This window comes from Eulemur rufifrons, chromosome 17 (assembly GCF_041146395.1).
Source record: "Eulemur rufifrons isolate Redbay chromosome 17, OSU_ERuf_1, whole genome shotgun sequence".
In the NCBI taxonomy this organism is placed as follows: Eukaryota; Metazoa; Chordata; class Mammalia; order Primates; family Lemuridae; genus Eulemur; species Eulemur rufifrons.
In genome coordinates this window covers 19,839,355-19,855,952 of record NC_090999.1, presented here as the reverse complement: position 1 = coordinate 19,855,952, position 16,598 = coordinate 19,839,355, and positions in this window count along the sequence as shown.

Sequence of the window (16,598 nt, the reverse complement as noted above, 5' to 3'; positions counted from 1 at the left end):
TCTCACTCATACGTGGAAGCTAAAAAACATTGATCTCATAGAAGTAAAAAAGTAGAAAAGGATACTAGAGGCTGGGAACTGTAGGAGGAAGTAGGAGATAAGGAGAGGTTTGTTAAAAGATACAAAGTTATAGCTAGATAGCAGAAATAAGTTCTAGTTTTCTGTACCACTGTAGGATGACTATTGTTACCAATGATATATTATGTAGTTACAAATAGCTAGAAGGAAAATATGGAATGTTCCCAACACAAAAAAGTAATAAATGTTTGAGATGAGGGATATGCCAATTATATCTAATCACTATATATTATGTGTATCAAAATATCACTATGTACCCCATAAATATGTTTAATTATTATATGTTAATTAAAAATAAAATATTTAAAAAATGAGATCAAGTATTCAGTAGCACAAGAGGGTGACTAGAATTAACAATAATTTATTGTATATTTTAAAATAATCAAAAGAGTGGAGTTAGAATGTTCTTAACAAAAAGAAATGATAATGCTTCAAGCGATGGATACTCCAATTACCCTGATTTGATCATTACCATTGCATGCCTGCTTCAAAACATAACATGCACTCCATAAATGTATACAACTATTATGTACCTTTAATAACTAAAAATAAAAAAATAAACAAATAAAAATTTTAAAATGAATGAAATAAAAATAAATTTAAAAAATGCACAGTGGACTTTTTAAAAAAAAAATTATTTTAGTAGCAACATAGTACTGGAAGTCCTAGCCAGAGCAATCAGGCAAGAGAAGGAAATCAAGTATATCTACATCAGGAAAAAAGAGGTCAAACTATCACTCTTTGTTGAAGATATGATCTTATATCTAGAAAACCTCAAAGACTCCACCAAGAGACTACTGGATTTGATAAATAAATTCAGCAAAGTCTCAGGTTACAAAATGAATGTACACAAATCAGTAGCATTCTTATACACCAACAACAATCAAGCTGAGAATCAAATCAAAGATTCAATACTTTTCATAATAGCAACAAAGAAAATAAAATACCAAGGAATATATTTAACCAAGGAGCTGAAATATCTCTACAAAGAGAACTATGAATCACTGAGGAGGAAAATTGCAGATGATGTAAATGAATGGAAAAACATAACTTGCTCATGTGTTTAACAGAAACAACATTGTTAAAATGTTCATACTATCCAAAAGTGATTTACAGATTCAATGCAATTCCCATCAAAATATCTATTTTATTTTTAGCAGATCTAGAAAAAATAATTCTATGCTTTGTATGGAATCAGAAAAATGCCCAAGTAGCCAAAGCAACCTTAGGCAAATGGAACAAATTTGAAGACATTGCTTTACAAGACTTTAAATTGTTCTGCAGGGCTGTAGTAACCAAAACAGCACGGTACTGGCACAAAAATAGAGACATAGACCAATGGGACATAGCAGAGAACCCACATATAAAACCATCCACATGTTGCCATCTGACAAAGTAGGCAGCAATACACACTGGGGATAAAAATCCCTATTTAATAAATAATGCTGGGAAAATTGTATAGCTACATGTATAAGAGTGAAACAGGAGCCCTATCTCTCACCACCCACAAAAATAAATTCAAGATGGATAACAGACTTAAATCTAAGACATGAAACCATAATAATTCTAGAAAAAAAAATTGGCAACACTCTTCTAGATATCAGCCTAAGCAAAGAATTTATGAAGAAGACTCCAAGGGCAATCACAGCAACAATGACAGTAAATAAATAGGACTTGATTAAATTAAAAAGCTTCTGTGAGTCCTTTTTCATTTCTGATTATGTTTCTTTGGATGTTCTCTTTTATTTTCTTGGTGAGTCTAGCTAATAATTTATCTATTTGCTTTTCTTTTCTAAGAAGCAATTTTTTGTTTCATTGATCCCTTTTATTTTTTTGCCCAATATTTTATTTAATTTTGCTGTGATCTTTGTTATTTCCTGTTCCCTGCTATCTTTGGGTTTAGTTTGTTCTTGTTTTTCTAGTTCCTTGAAGTATGACATTAGCTTGTTAATTTGTTATCTTTCTACTTTTTTGATGTAGACATTTAGTGCTATAAAATTCCCTCTTAGGACTGCTTCTTCTGTATTCCACAGGTTTTGGTATGTTGTGCTTTCATTTTCATCTGTTTCAAAATTTTTTAAATTATATCTTTATATGTTCATTGACCTAGTGATTGTTCAGGAGCCTGTTGCTTAATTTCTATGTGTTTGTATAGTTTCTGAAGTTTCTTTTTGTATTGATTTCTAGTTTTATTCCACTGTGGTTTGAGAAGTTACTTGATATGATTTCAATCTTTTATAATTTTTCAAGATTCATTTTGTGGCCTAAAACGTGCTCTATGTTGGGGATTGTTGCGTACACTGATCAAAATAATGTATATTCTGTAGTTGTTGGGTGAGGGGTTCTGAAAATGTCTGTTAAGTTCTTTTGGTCTAAAATCTAATTTAAGTCGAAAGTTTCTTTGTTGATTTTCTGCTTTGATGATCTCTCTATTGTTGTGAGTGTGGTGTTAAAGTCCTCCACTATCATTGTGTTGCTGTCTATCTCCTTTTTTAGGTCTAGCAATATTTGTTTTGTGAATCTGATGCTCCAATGTTGGATACATATATATTTAGCACCATTATATCTTCTTGCTGAATTGATCCCTTTTTCAATATATAATGACCTTTTTTGTTTCTTTGTTTTTTGTTTTTTTTTTTTTTCTGTTTGTGATTTAAAGCCTGCCTTATCTGACATAAGCATATCTATTTGTGCTTCCTTTTGGTTTTTGTTTGCAGGACTATCTTTTTCTACATCTTTACTTTCAGTCTATATATGTCTTTATGGGTAAGATGAGTTTCTTATAAGCATCATATATTTAGGTATTTTTTTTATCTATTCTGCCAATCTCTATTTTTAAGTGGAACATTTAACCCACTTACATTCAAGGTTAATATTAATATATGAATCTTTGATCTTGTCATAATGTTAGTTGAGTTCTAGTTGTTTTATAAATTCTTTGTTTCTTTCATCTTCTCTTTTTGTCTCTGTGGTTTTCTGAACTTCTGTCATGTTGCCATTTATTCCTTTTTCTTTGTGTGATTATTTTATAATACTTTGCGTTTTGTATTTTAAATAAATAAATAAATAGATAGATATAAAGATATTTTAAATCTTACCTAAAGTGAAAATTACAAATTCAACTCTCATAATCCTGTGAAGCATGTGGATTTAACAAATTATTATTTTTCTCTGCAACTATCAATAAAATCAAATTAAGAAAGCACAAGGGAACATTAAGGGTCTTCGCTTTATTTGTGTGATGTTATGGGCTTCATATACAACTGAATACTTCGTGACAACGAAAATTCATAGTAAGTTTTTTTTTTTTTTAAGTAGCCATTATTTCTCTCAATTTTCTGAAACTGTTAGCATGGTGTTTACTTCATCAAATGTTCAAATTCAAGATAAAATCTGGAAAAGAAAGCTAAATACTGAATAAATCAAGGAACTTTCTTTTAAGATTCATAGGAAAGAATATTAGCTAGATACACTAATGTTTGTATTAAGCTTACCATACTAGTAACTACCTGTTTATTTGCCTTTCTCTTATCTCTCTTCCTTCAAGATTAATTATTTACTTAATCATACTCTATAGTACATGCTTATTGTTTACATATGTATTAGAAACTTTGTTATCTTCTTTCTCTCTTTTTAATGAACACTATCCTTAGGTGATCTGAATACAGATTTTGAAAATGAGCCCTGTTCTCTCAGCAGCTGATAAGGTCCTTGTTAATAATTTGAGCCTGAAACTGTCTTAGATATGGAAAGGCTATAACTTACAATGGATATTCTCATATTGCTCATGTGTAAATTGGAACACATTGAATGTGGAAGCAATCATCATCATAATATGATTGTTATAAAAAATCATTACCTTTCATACTGGAAATGTCATTTAAATGTCAGTTTGGAAAATATAGAAATCCAACATGGGCTCTAAGTACATGCTGTTTAATTCATTTATTTTAGATGAATTGACATTCTACTAACCAGCCATCATCTTGTCACTAAATATTTCTTGATTGAATAAAATGGCTGGAATATGCATAATTTATCAAACTATTTCAGTTATTCCTTTTTATTCTCAACTTGCAAAACCAGCTGTGAAAACTGTAACAATAACAAAATGGCAGGAGAATACCAGAAGAAACATGCATTTTTAGGGGTCCTCCTATGCGGTTATGCAGAGTAATAAGGTTTAGCTATTTCAGAACTTTGCTTATATAAAAGTCAACTTTATAACTCTTCTTGCCTAGTAAAGTATAAGATAAAAAGTCTCTAAAACTGCAACATGATCAAATGTCAGACGAAAGTGAAGCATCTTTATTATTGAAGCTCTTTTATTAAGTATCTAGGAAGAATTTGATTTGGGGAGGCCTGGTGCATCTAGTGTCTCAAATAAGAAATCATGCAAATAATTTCACAGCTAAGAAGTAGGAAGGTATTGTCCACTTCTGAATAAACAGTCCCTTAAATACTGTATAAGACGTCCAAAAGTTTTATCTTCATACTCATTTGTGCAGGAAATAAACATATCTCCCAAAAATGTGCAGTCTGGCATAGTATTTAATGAAGTAAACAAGACTCTATTGCATGCAATTTCAGTGGAGACATGTTAACGGCTCTGGGGTGGAGAGATAACATGGTACCATTAACAAGTACTGCCATGAGTTCTTACCGCTACAAGCAATTTAACTAGAAGAAACCACATGCTTTACATCTAGTCTGGCTCACAAATAGACTCTAAATCCCACGTGATCTCATCATTCATACAAATGAGTCCGTCTCATGAAACAGAAGGTTACAGAAGGAGTAAGATGCTAGGATTTAGAGGGTTGTGAAGAGAATGCACAAACATTAGTGTCATATCAAAATGCCTGAATTTCTTTGGTATACTTGCCCAAGATAAAGCCCCCACCTTGCTCCCTTACCAAAAATCACTGCAAACTTGTGTAGAAAAATTGTGCAACTGTGAAAAATGACGTTATTTTGAAGTCAGGGCCGAACACTCAAACTGTTAAAAATCTTTTATTATGTCCTGTCAGCAGACAGATTTATCCTCCATTAGGGGGAGTGAATACTGAAGAATTTCACCACTTTTATCAAAATGTCACATATTCTCTGGCCCTGGCCCTATCTCCAGATTCTCAGGTGTCATTGAGGCTAGAAAGCACGATTTCTGTGAACTCATTATATTACACCTGTCCACTGTATCTCTGTGAGAGTCTCTAGGGTCTTACAAATTTTCTCTTTTTTTAATCAAGGCTTCTCAAACTTTATTGTGCAAAAAATAAGTTGGAGACACTTTTTAAAAACAGAACGTTAGACTACAACCCCACAGTTTCTATTCAGTAGGTCTGAGGTAGGGCTGGCAAATTTTCATTTCTAAAAATTTCCAAGGAGGTACTGATGATGCTATTTTGGAGAATACTTTGAGACACAGATGTCTGAGAAAAAGAGATGACCTTCCTCCTACCCAAGTTTACCTTCACCAACTGATCTGCATTACAACCAATTTTATCTTACTTCAATCATTTCCTCTTATTTTTATTCAGTTTATCCCTTGCAATACAATTATATTTAAATCATTCCCATTTGGAAGATATTCCACAGCCCTATGTCTATTGAGCTAGTAGCTGTCTTTTCTTCCCTCTCCAGAATAAGCTTATTTAAAGTTTATTTTTAATATTCCTTTTTTAAAAGCTTATTTATTTTTGTTTAGTGTTTTCACTTTATTCTTTAATACTCACATCTCAGTACAGCCCATCCCCACCTGCAATCCACACTAGTCTTCTTCATAGATTCCACAAGGACTTCTGTAGAGGAGAAAAAGTAGTATCTTTCCCTAACCCTTCACAGGGTACATGGCTGACACCTGTACAACAAAAGTCAAATTAACAAAAGAAAGCATGCACATTTGTTTAACATAAGTTTTATATCTTCAGAAGGCAGTCTCAAAGAAACGGAAATCTGTGTATTTTTATGCTAAATTTGATGAAGAGGAGACAGTTGATCAGAAGTATGACTGGACAAAGGGGGCTATGACATAACGGTAACAAACTAGGGGGGAACTTAGTAGAGCTGTTTGTTCAGATGCTTTTCTGTGTCCCCGTGTCGTCAGAGATAAGTTTAGCAGCCATGTATATGCTTGTGAATCTGAAGTCTGCCTCTCCATCCTAGAGCCTTATCCTGAGGTTCACATCAGTACTACAAAATTTTTTTTTGTACGTGACTACTCGTATGCTGCACAGGAATCCCAAAGTTTATGAGAATGTAAGAAGATAGTCATTTTATCTTTATATATCAATCATTTGGTATTTTTAAATCTTCATTAAAAACAACTCCATCTAGCCTGTTATGCAATTAGAAAGTTAGGACTTAATCTGTTCTCTCAAACATGTAATCACTCAACAAATCTTCTGATGTTGCCTTAATTCTTGCAACAGTTTGGCTTCTACCTTGAGCTTCCCCCAGATCAGAATACTATATTGCTACCAGCCTAATATTTTTGGGAAAAAAAAAAACTGATTTTTTTTACTCACCACGTAAAATATTTTCTAGGAGCTCTCCCTTCTAGTATGATTCAAAGGATCTGGTTTCATGTCTAAAATTAATATCTGTCTCTTCTCCACTTAGAGTTTATATTCTAGCCTATCAATTTAATTTTAGCTCCGTAAAGATAATACGTTACTTTTTTTCTTCATGTTATCAACACTAATTGGAATTTCTTACATTCTTTTGTAAGCTACATTGATATTTCCTTTGTGAAGTTTCCTCCCCCACTCCAACCATTCTTTAAGTGTTCTTTAGTAAATATCATACCATTCAGTAATTTTTAAAATTTGGATTATTATACTGGATTTATTTTCCTATGTTTAGAATTTTAACTTACGTGTTTTATAAACTTAGAGTCTACTAGAATGCCTTGTACCTAATGGTTGCTAAACAGATACTTATTGAAATGAACTCAGATTAAATAAGATATAGGATGGGACCATTTGAAAATGAAGAAGGCAGACAGGCTACTCCCTGTTGGATCCAAGAGAAATAAATACCCCTGTCAACCTAGAGAGTTGATGCAAATGTTCATAACAATTTTATTCACAATAACCAAAAGTTAGAAATAAAGTGTCCATCAATATGTGATTCAATTAAAAATAGGTGGTATGTCCGTATGATGTGACATTATTCAGCAATAGAGAAGAATGAGCTATTGACAGACATAACAACATGGATGCATCTCAAAAAAAGTGATGGTGATTTAAAGGAACTAGCAATAGAAGAATGCATACTCTATGATACCATTGAAATTAAATTCTAGAACAGGCATAATTGATCTATAGAGAGGGACAACAGATCATTGTTAGCTTGGGCCCAAAGCTGTGAGGGAGAGATTGGCTATAAAATAAACTTTTCATGGTGATAGAAATCTTTTGTGTCTTAATTTTGGTGGTAATTGCATAGGCGCATTCATCTGCCAAACTCATCAAATGGTACACATAAACTGATACATATCATTGTATGTAAATCATAACTTCACATTTATTTAAAATAATTAGATTTTGTTTATGGTTTATATATAAACCTAATTTTAGATCATGTATTTCAAGCTCAAATTCCATTAGGATAAGGCAAGAAACATACAGTTATGGAGATTCATCCAAGTGAGGGGCAATATAAAGTGATAAGAATTGTGTTAAACTGGAGATTGCATGCTATGCCTAAAATGTTTTACGTTTAAATATTATTAATAAATATTTCTCTAATTAAAGAGAGCATATGTCCTTGACAGAGTCAGTCCATGGACATTGGTCAGCAACTCTTGCACTAGATAAAATAATAGTTTTTCCAAGATCAACCTTAAAGAAAAAAATGAGGTAGAGAATTAAGTTAATTTATCACAAAGAAGATAAAAGGTAAATTTTGCCTTTTGGCAATTCTTCCAGTAAAGCAGTTCCTCTATAAGTTGACCTGGTGAGATTAATGGTAACTCAAAAAATATAAACTATTCTCTGGAAAGATATTTCCAGCCCATGCGAAGTGAATTAATTATTTCAGTATATAAATTAAACTTTGCACTGTGTGTGTGTATGTGTGTGCGCAAGTGTGTGAATAAGAGAGAGAGAGAAAGAAAAAGAGAAATAGAGTATATATACTTTTACACCAAGGATGCAGAAAAATGTAAAAGGTCTTTTGCAAAAATCATTAAGTTGCAAAAATTCAATTTAGCTGTGAAATTGTAAAGAGACTTGGATCCTTTCTGAGTTAACCAGTTAGTCATCAGTGTCAATCCTAACAAAACATTTTTAAGGAAGTGTTCACGTGCTTACTAAATCTGAATTTCCTCATAATAAAGGGAAGTGTCTCGGGTAAAATGGCTATTTTGCCATGAAGTTAATGTCATCAGTTCAGAACTACATGACTGGGTTATCAGGATGTAGACAAAAACATGAAGTTCAAATTTTCAAGCTCTGGTCAGAGTCAGGAGCAACAGAGAACATACTATCAAACAGAACCCCATGTAAGTATAAAACGAATCCTTTGAAAAACAGCTTGCCACAGAGGCCTGATATACATGCACACTCCTTTGGGAGTCTTCCTCATTACCCTGTCTTCAGCTATAGATTAGTGAAGTCTAGACTATACATCAGAATTACATGAAGATCTTTTGCAAATATGAATATGTCATAGAACCACTTCAGAACTGCTAAGTTTGAGTTTTCTCTGGGTGAGATTCAGGTGTGTTTAGTTTTTGTTTTTAAAAATCTCCCATGTAGTGCTGATGTTCACACATGTTTGAGAAGCCCTTGGTTAAATCCCCTTTCACCCAGGGTGTATGCTTCTTTGCCAGTGTGTTCTCAGACATTCATTTCTGCCATATTTTGATGTGAGTGAACATTTTAGCTGTGTATATAATTCTTAATCCTATGTTAAGTTTAACAAAGGATTATGGTAAAATGCTATATTAAGTCAATTAATACAAAGTAACACTCCCAGCATAATTGCACCTATCTGTACACAGTCAAAAGACCAGGAATCATTGTTAAGCTTCCATCCTTCTCCAGGAATCATTGTTAACCGCGTCCATCCTTCTCCACTCCTTCTCCAATTATTTCAGCTGAAGCCTCATTACATCTCACCAAGACTATTGTTTTAGTTACCTAATTGGTGCTCCTGTCTCCATTCTCTTACTTTTCTAATCCATCCTACACATTCTTGTCAAATTAATTTCCCTAAATAACAATCCTATTCTAGGCACTGTCCTGTTCAAAATCTTTTCCTACTAACTAAAATGCAAATGTTATTCAAAGTTTCTAAGGCCAAGCCTAAATCTATATTTTCAGTTTCATAGCCCTCTACTCATATTCATATAGGAATACTATTCCCCAGCCAAGTTAACCGTCTCCAAAACAGCCTCATTGTTTTCTGATTCTGTGCTCTGAAAAATGCTGTTATCCTTTCTGGAATATCTTTTTCTTCACAAAAGTAACTATCTCCCCAAGGAAGACAGTGACCTTAGTCTTACTACATTGTTCTTTTCTTGTTTAAATGGTTAGCCTTTCAAGAAGGTAATTTCTCAAAACAAGAAGCTAATATTCTCTTTGTGACCTGTCTCTCACTGATACCATGCCAACAACTAGAATACGATTCTATCCTTCCCTTGCAGTGAAATGCAGTCTAGAATAAAATTCACAAAAAGAAGATGTTCACGCCAAAGAAAACTGCATTATATTAAAAAATGTAGGAATTTTGAGAATATGTGAGCATAACCAACCACTAACAACAAAAATCTAGAGGAATATTTTAATGTGGTCTGAATATGTTAATATAGTTTTATATATGAGAACATCTAAATTTGGAATGCTTACTTTAAAACTGAATATTATGTTCTTATTTTGTTTAATTGTTTCATAAAACCTGCACTAATCACTGAACTTATTGAAAGTAAGTTGAGTTATCAGATAGTCTATTAAAATGCAGGGAAAAGAATCTAATGAATTGGGGAAGTAAGGAATTTATTATGTGTTTGTGTATACTATATACTCACCCTAAAGGAACATCTCCTCAAAGCACTCTGAAGTATGTTTTTTCAATAAATATCCTGCTCATAGATTTGTGACAAAAGCATCAGCATCTCGAAATGCTCTTTACTAATAGGTATCTCTTGAATGGGGTGCTCAGGAGAACTCAACATAGACTTACTTTATATGGGCTTTCTGGTCTTAGTGAGAATTAAAAGAAAAAAAGTACAGAGGTTTAGAGGGCAGCAGCAGGATTAATATCAGTGGCAAATTCTACTTGTGGGATAAGTCAGCTCTTGAATCTCAATTCAGTGGTCAGTGATCTTAATTATCTTACCATTTCACAGGATGCCACACTTTATTAAAGGGATCACACCTTTTTTTTTTTTTTTTGAGAGAAAAAACTAGCAGGTACCTTAGACACAGTGTTAACCTACGTGTGTACCAGAGAATAAAAGATCAATTCTATAAAAAGGGAAGATTCTATTATCTCCATGATATTTTGGGATGTGGGGTGCTTAAGCAATGAAAGTGAAGTTAATTACACAGATCTGAGTGAAGATCAGAACACGTTACGGCTATCAGCTGGTCCATTGTGTAGTACAGTTAGCTCTTTTATTCTACTAGTCTAGTATTCTACTATGTTATTCTACTTCAAGCAAACCCAAATTGCTTGAAGAGTTTGGTGAGTCCTCATGATGCTTTGTGGATTCTGTTGCCACACTCAAATAAAAAGATCATAATAGAAACCCAAAAAAGGTTTGAAACATTTTAGGACATATTATGGTTATTCTCTTTTAGGAAAACAATTACCTTTTGCATTAGGCTTTGGAGGACACTGAAGCAATCTGTACCTTTACACCTGATTCATCGGTATAGACAATCCCTGAATGTCAAGCATGAAAAACCTGGATGAATTCACTTGAGATTTTTCACTCACAACCATACCAGGTACTGCCACAAGCTAATACTACTCCTTTCAAATGGTGTCCCCTGTGAAGGCAGAGTGGGAAGGAAATGATCTAAACCTGTTCATAAATCCCTCTGCCCTATGCCTATACCAGCTATAAGTAAGCTGTTGTGACCTCACAGAAATAGTCATGGATGTCTTAGCCAGAAAATAAAACAAACACTAATGTAACAGGATTTAAGAAATTGATGGGGTATGAAAAAGATAATTTATTTGCTCTCAATGTTGAGATTTCTCTTTCAAGCAACAGAAATTCAATTGCATTTCCTTCTGTACGTGTCGACTTTTATCTGTTTGCTTCAGCAGTGTTTAATTCTCATCCAGGATGAGCAGGTTCTCTTGGGAGAAGACACTGAGCTATTGTAAAAATGGAGGTTTTTATTTTCTTTTGTATACTCTTCTGTACTGTTTAAATTTCTAGTCATGTATAGTCATTTCTTTATGTCAATAGCGGTTATGTGAATGGTGATTTTTAAGTCATTTAAAATTCATTCTTTATAATTCTCTGTACTAAAAATGCTTAATGTCATTAAAAACAAAAATAGTAACTTTATAGAAAGAATTTTAGAAGTAAAATGGAGGAGAGGTGAAGGGGATGTAGGAGTCATGGCTACTACATTAAATGAATCAAGAAAGACACCTATTTTATATAAGCTTTAAATTGTAGAACTATTACTAAAAATAATAATAAAGAAGAATGAGGATAGTGGGAAGTGGTGAAGATGTATTTGAAATGGAGGTAGAAGTATATGTTTCAGTTATTAACAAAACACTTTATGGTCTTAAAAAAATGAAGCACATAAAATTGTTACATCCTAGAATAAGGATTCTCAACAGGGGAGCAAATTTTGCCTTCCAGGGGATATTGGCAATATCTGGAGACATTTTTGATTATCACATCTTGAAGGGGAGGATTGATGCTACTGGCATCTATTGGATATGGGCAGGGGATCCTTCAAAAAATTCTATAATATATAAAATAGCTCCACACAACAAAAATTAGCCAGTTCAAACCATAAGTAGTGCCAAGGTTGAGAAATCCAATGATAGAGAGCAACGTTTGAATAATTGGTAAAGAATGCAAGGCAAACTTTCATTTTATATCTATTTGTAAAGTTAGAATTTTTTATATTATTTTCCTCTTCTACTTCTATTTATCTTATTCTTAAAGACTCATTATATCCCAGGAAAAAATTAAGAAAACACACCAGATCTAGGTATGTAGGTGAATTTTTACTTGGAGAATCCAAGATTACAATTAAATAAATGAATACATCCGGAAACTAAAATCAAGTTGACTTAGAATTATCCTCTAGTGATCTTATAATTATCCCCCATAGTACTAAATCCCCCATAGTACTAGAGAAGATAAGCTTTCTAGATCAACTGCATTTTAAGGAGGAAAGGTTGAATTTTAAGAATTCACTTTCTATACCAGTTGTTATTCATAGAATATAGAATTGGATAGAATTGGATTTTTAGGTTTCAATAGCTGTTTTTCTTTTGTGCCCTGGATGTAAAAATATAAAATTGACTTTAAATCAATAATAGTAAAGAAAGACAAAGTTAGTCATTATAGAATGATAAGAGGAGTAATTTAACAAGAAGACATAATAATCCTAAATATTTATTCAGCTAACACAGGGGTGCCCAGATACATAAAGCAAACCCTACTAGATCTAACCAAAGAGATAAACAGCAGCATCATAATTGCCAGGGACTTCAACACCCCACTGACAGAACTAGACAGATCATCCAAGCAGAAAATAAATAAACACTGGACTTAAGTGAGATTTTAGAACAAATGGCTCTAATAGACATTTAAAAATCATTTTACCCCCAAAATGCTGATTCTCCAGAATTGATTATGTTTTAGGCCATAAAACATGTCACAACAAATTAAAAAAAAGTAGACATCATATCACGCATCTTCTCAGACCACAGTGGAATAAAACTAGAAATCAACTCCAAGAGAAACACTCAATTCCACACAAAGTCATGGAAATTAAACAACCTACTGCTGAATGATTATTGTGTCAATATGAAATAAAGATGGAAATCAAAAGATTCCTCGAACTGAATTACAAAACCAATACAAGCTACCAAAATCTATGGGATTCAGCAAAAGTGATCCCCAGGGGAAAATTCATAGCCTTAAATGCCTACATCAAAAAAACAGAAAGATCACAAATTAATAATCTAATGACAAGTCTCAAGGAATTATTAAAAGAAGAGCAAACCAAACCCAAAGCCAGTAGAATAAAAGAAAAGACTAAGGTCAGAATAGAACTAAATGAAATGGAAAACAAAAAACAACACAAACGATCAATGAAAGAAAAAGTTGGTTCTTTGAAAAGAGAAATAGGGTGACCCATGGCTTTTTATCCTTTCCTCCTTGAAATGAGTCTTCCACTCTATGGCCCTGGAAGCCAGTGTCAAGGACATCACTTACACATATTGGGAAATCTGCTTCATCTCCCTGGCTGACACCTGCTGAGCTGCAGGGTGTTATAGGCACACCAAATATTTCTACCAGGAGTCAAAATGGTTCTTGAGAAAGCATGAAATGTGTTCCTGGAGTTTTATGGGGTTGGCTGACAAAGAAAAGGGTGCTTCTTTCTTGTCAAGAGAAACCTCAGTGTGGGATGTCATCTGAAGCAACCCACAATAGTGAGGCCAGGAGAAAAGGGTGGCCATCAAAGAAGCCAGCATTTATAGAGTTTGGCATGGCAAATATATCTGAATTTTCTCTCAGGCTAAGAAAAACAAGCTGAGATGTAGCTGGGCTAAAACATCTTCCTGCTAGGATAAGGAGACCCTAGAAGAGAATTATGATCAAGAAGTGCATAGCCCTTTCCACAAAAGGTGTGTAGGATGAATTGTGGGAATGGGGAGGCTCTCAAATGCACTAAAAGAGTCAGTAAAACATATAGCATGTGGGTACCTGTCGTGACAGTGGATGATCATATCCAAAAGAGAATTACAAATAGCACCAGCTAAATACAATTGTGTCACTCTTGTTTTTCTTATTACCCTTCTGTCAAATGAGACCCTGGAAGAGACAGAAGTCAGAAAGAGAAGCCTACTATGTAAAACTGAGCCACAGCCTATTCTCCCACAGAAAATCCTCAGGCTATGGAACAACTTGAGTGAAGGGAAATAGAGAATATTTATGTGAGCATATGAAGTCAAAGATAGAGTACAGACCAGGCCAAACTATTTAAATCCAGAAAGAAAAAAAGAAGATTCAAAAGCCCCCAAAATGTGTAAAAATTATAGGGACACTAAGGTAAGAGAAAAATTATGCTGTAAATCAATTGTTTTGTTTGATTTTTGCTACGTGAGTGTGTGCACAAACGTACACATATGCAATGGTGGTTAAGTTAAAATTTCAGCTGACACCACAGACACAACAGGAAAAAAAAAATTCCTAAAATGAGGTTTCAGGCAAAGATACATCCCTTCAAAAGCAAAACTGAGAAGTCGTACTATGACTTAGAAAACCATTTGCCCATACATCTTCACCAGTCAGAAGCTCTGTGTTCACTAACAATATGACAGAAGCCAAGAGGGAACCAGGAGCAATTGCCTTTTATTCCTGGGAATTGTCAGAAGGGCTCACTGGGAAACCCTCTGAATAACACTATAAAAGCACTCTCAGGGGAACGGGTCAGCTTTAAACTCCCATCAAGCCTAGAGAGTGCAATGCTACCTTGCAACAGGCATCTACTCAAATAAGTAATTTCCACTCCTGTTCTTCCCACCTCATCTTTATGTACCAACCTTGGAGATAGGAAAATACAGCCTGCTGCAAGGGAAAGAGGTTCTCAATTTAGAAAGAAGTTGCTCATCTCCACCGCCCCCTCCCTAGACTAAAGTTTCTCAGCTGTTGAGTGAAGATTCAAATTACTATATTAAGTGTCTCTTCGACAGGGGAAAAAAAGTAACCTCTACATAAAAAAAGAGTGATATGGAAATAACATTATATACAAATCACATGGTCTGAATTCTCTTGGTTCCAAAACACTAAAGTTGTGTGTGTGCGTGTTTGTGTGTGTGTGTGAGAGAGAGAGAGAGAGAGAGAGAAAGAGAGAGAGAGAGCGTGCAAGATGAGAGTCCCTGCTTTCATGGAGTTTTAATCGTCTATTAATAAAGAAAGATGTGTATGTGCGGGGGGGGATATCTGTTGAGATTAGTAGTGATTATTTCTTTAAGCTATGAGACAAGTAACAACAATCTCTGACTTGCTGGCCAAATCTTGTCTATCAACTATTTTTATAAATAAGGTTTTGTTGAGACACAAATGTGCTCATTCATTTATGTATTGTCTATAGCTGTTTTAAAAGCTCAAAGGCAGAAATGAGTAGTTGTGACAGAAGCTTATTGGCCAGAAGAGCCTAAATTATTTACTGTCTGCCCATTTACAGGAAAATTTACTGATCCTCCTGCTATAAGAGATTAAAAGCAATGAAAGATTCTAGTTTAAAATTGTGAGTTGAATATGTGTATATAATTTCAGTCCTTCTAAAACTTTACGGAAGTGATTAGGAAAGCAGGATTAAAAAGAAAGAATCATAAAGTTAGGGAGGCAGGGAGGAAAGAGGTGCATGTAACACATCAGCAAAATATTGGAAGCTGGAAAACAGATGGTCAAGTGGTAAGAAAATTAACAGAACAAAAAGTCCTGAATTTTAAGCAGGAAATGAGGAAGGTTGAGAAACTGAGAGATGGTTTATACTGCAGCATCCTCAAAAGTCTCAGAAAATGGTAGCAATAGAAACAGGGATTAGGGGAGATAGTAATGATGATAATGCTTGACTGGAAAATATGACAAGATAATGAAGATGTGTGATCCTAATATGAATGATAATATTAACGTCTGGTGCCTCTCTGCAGTCAAGAGAGACAAAACCATTCCAATCTCTGTAAAGGTCAGTGTATTCTAAAAATATCTACCTTGTAATGGGAATTCTTGTATCTTTGAAAAGCTATACAAACAATTAGTATCAAGGTTGCCTTTGGGGAGAAAAATCAGGTATGTGGGGAAAAGGGTGCCTTTTTATTGGTTTGACCCTTTGTACCTTTTGCATTGTTTCCATGAGCATTTATATATCATGAATCAAATATCAATGATACAAAAGACACCTCCCCAAAATATTTTATTCTTTTAAATAATAAATACCCTCACAACTTTTTTCTAAGATGTAAACCCAAATTTGATTTTCATTGATCTGGTTTCCTTGTTAAAGGGTAACAATAGATCTTATTTAGCAAGGCTGAAATCACAAGTTGTCAGATTCCCAGAAGTCTACCGATGTTTCCTTCCCTTTCCCTCTTCCTCAATTATACGCCACAGCTAAACTCGGTTCCAAAATTGCTCAGTGAGAGAGAAGTAAGCAAGGCTGGCTCTGGGAGATGAGAGGATGACACTTAACTGGGGAGGGAGATGATCAATTTCTATCCTATGACTAGAAAAGGTAAATGTGTTTGAAATTTTCCCAAATGCAAATAACAATGCATCTGTGTCCAACACTGTTCCCCAT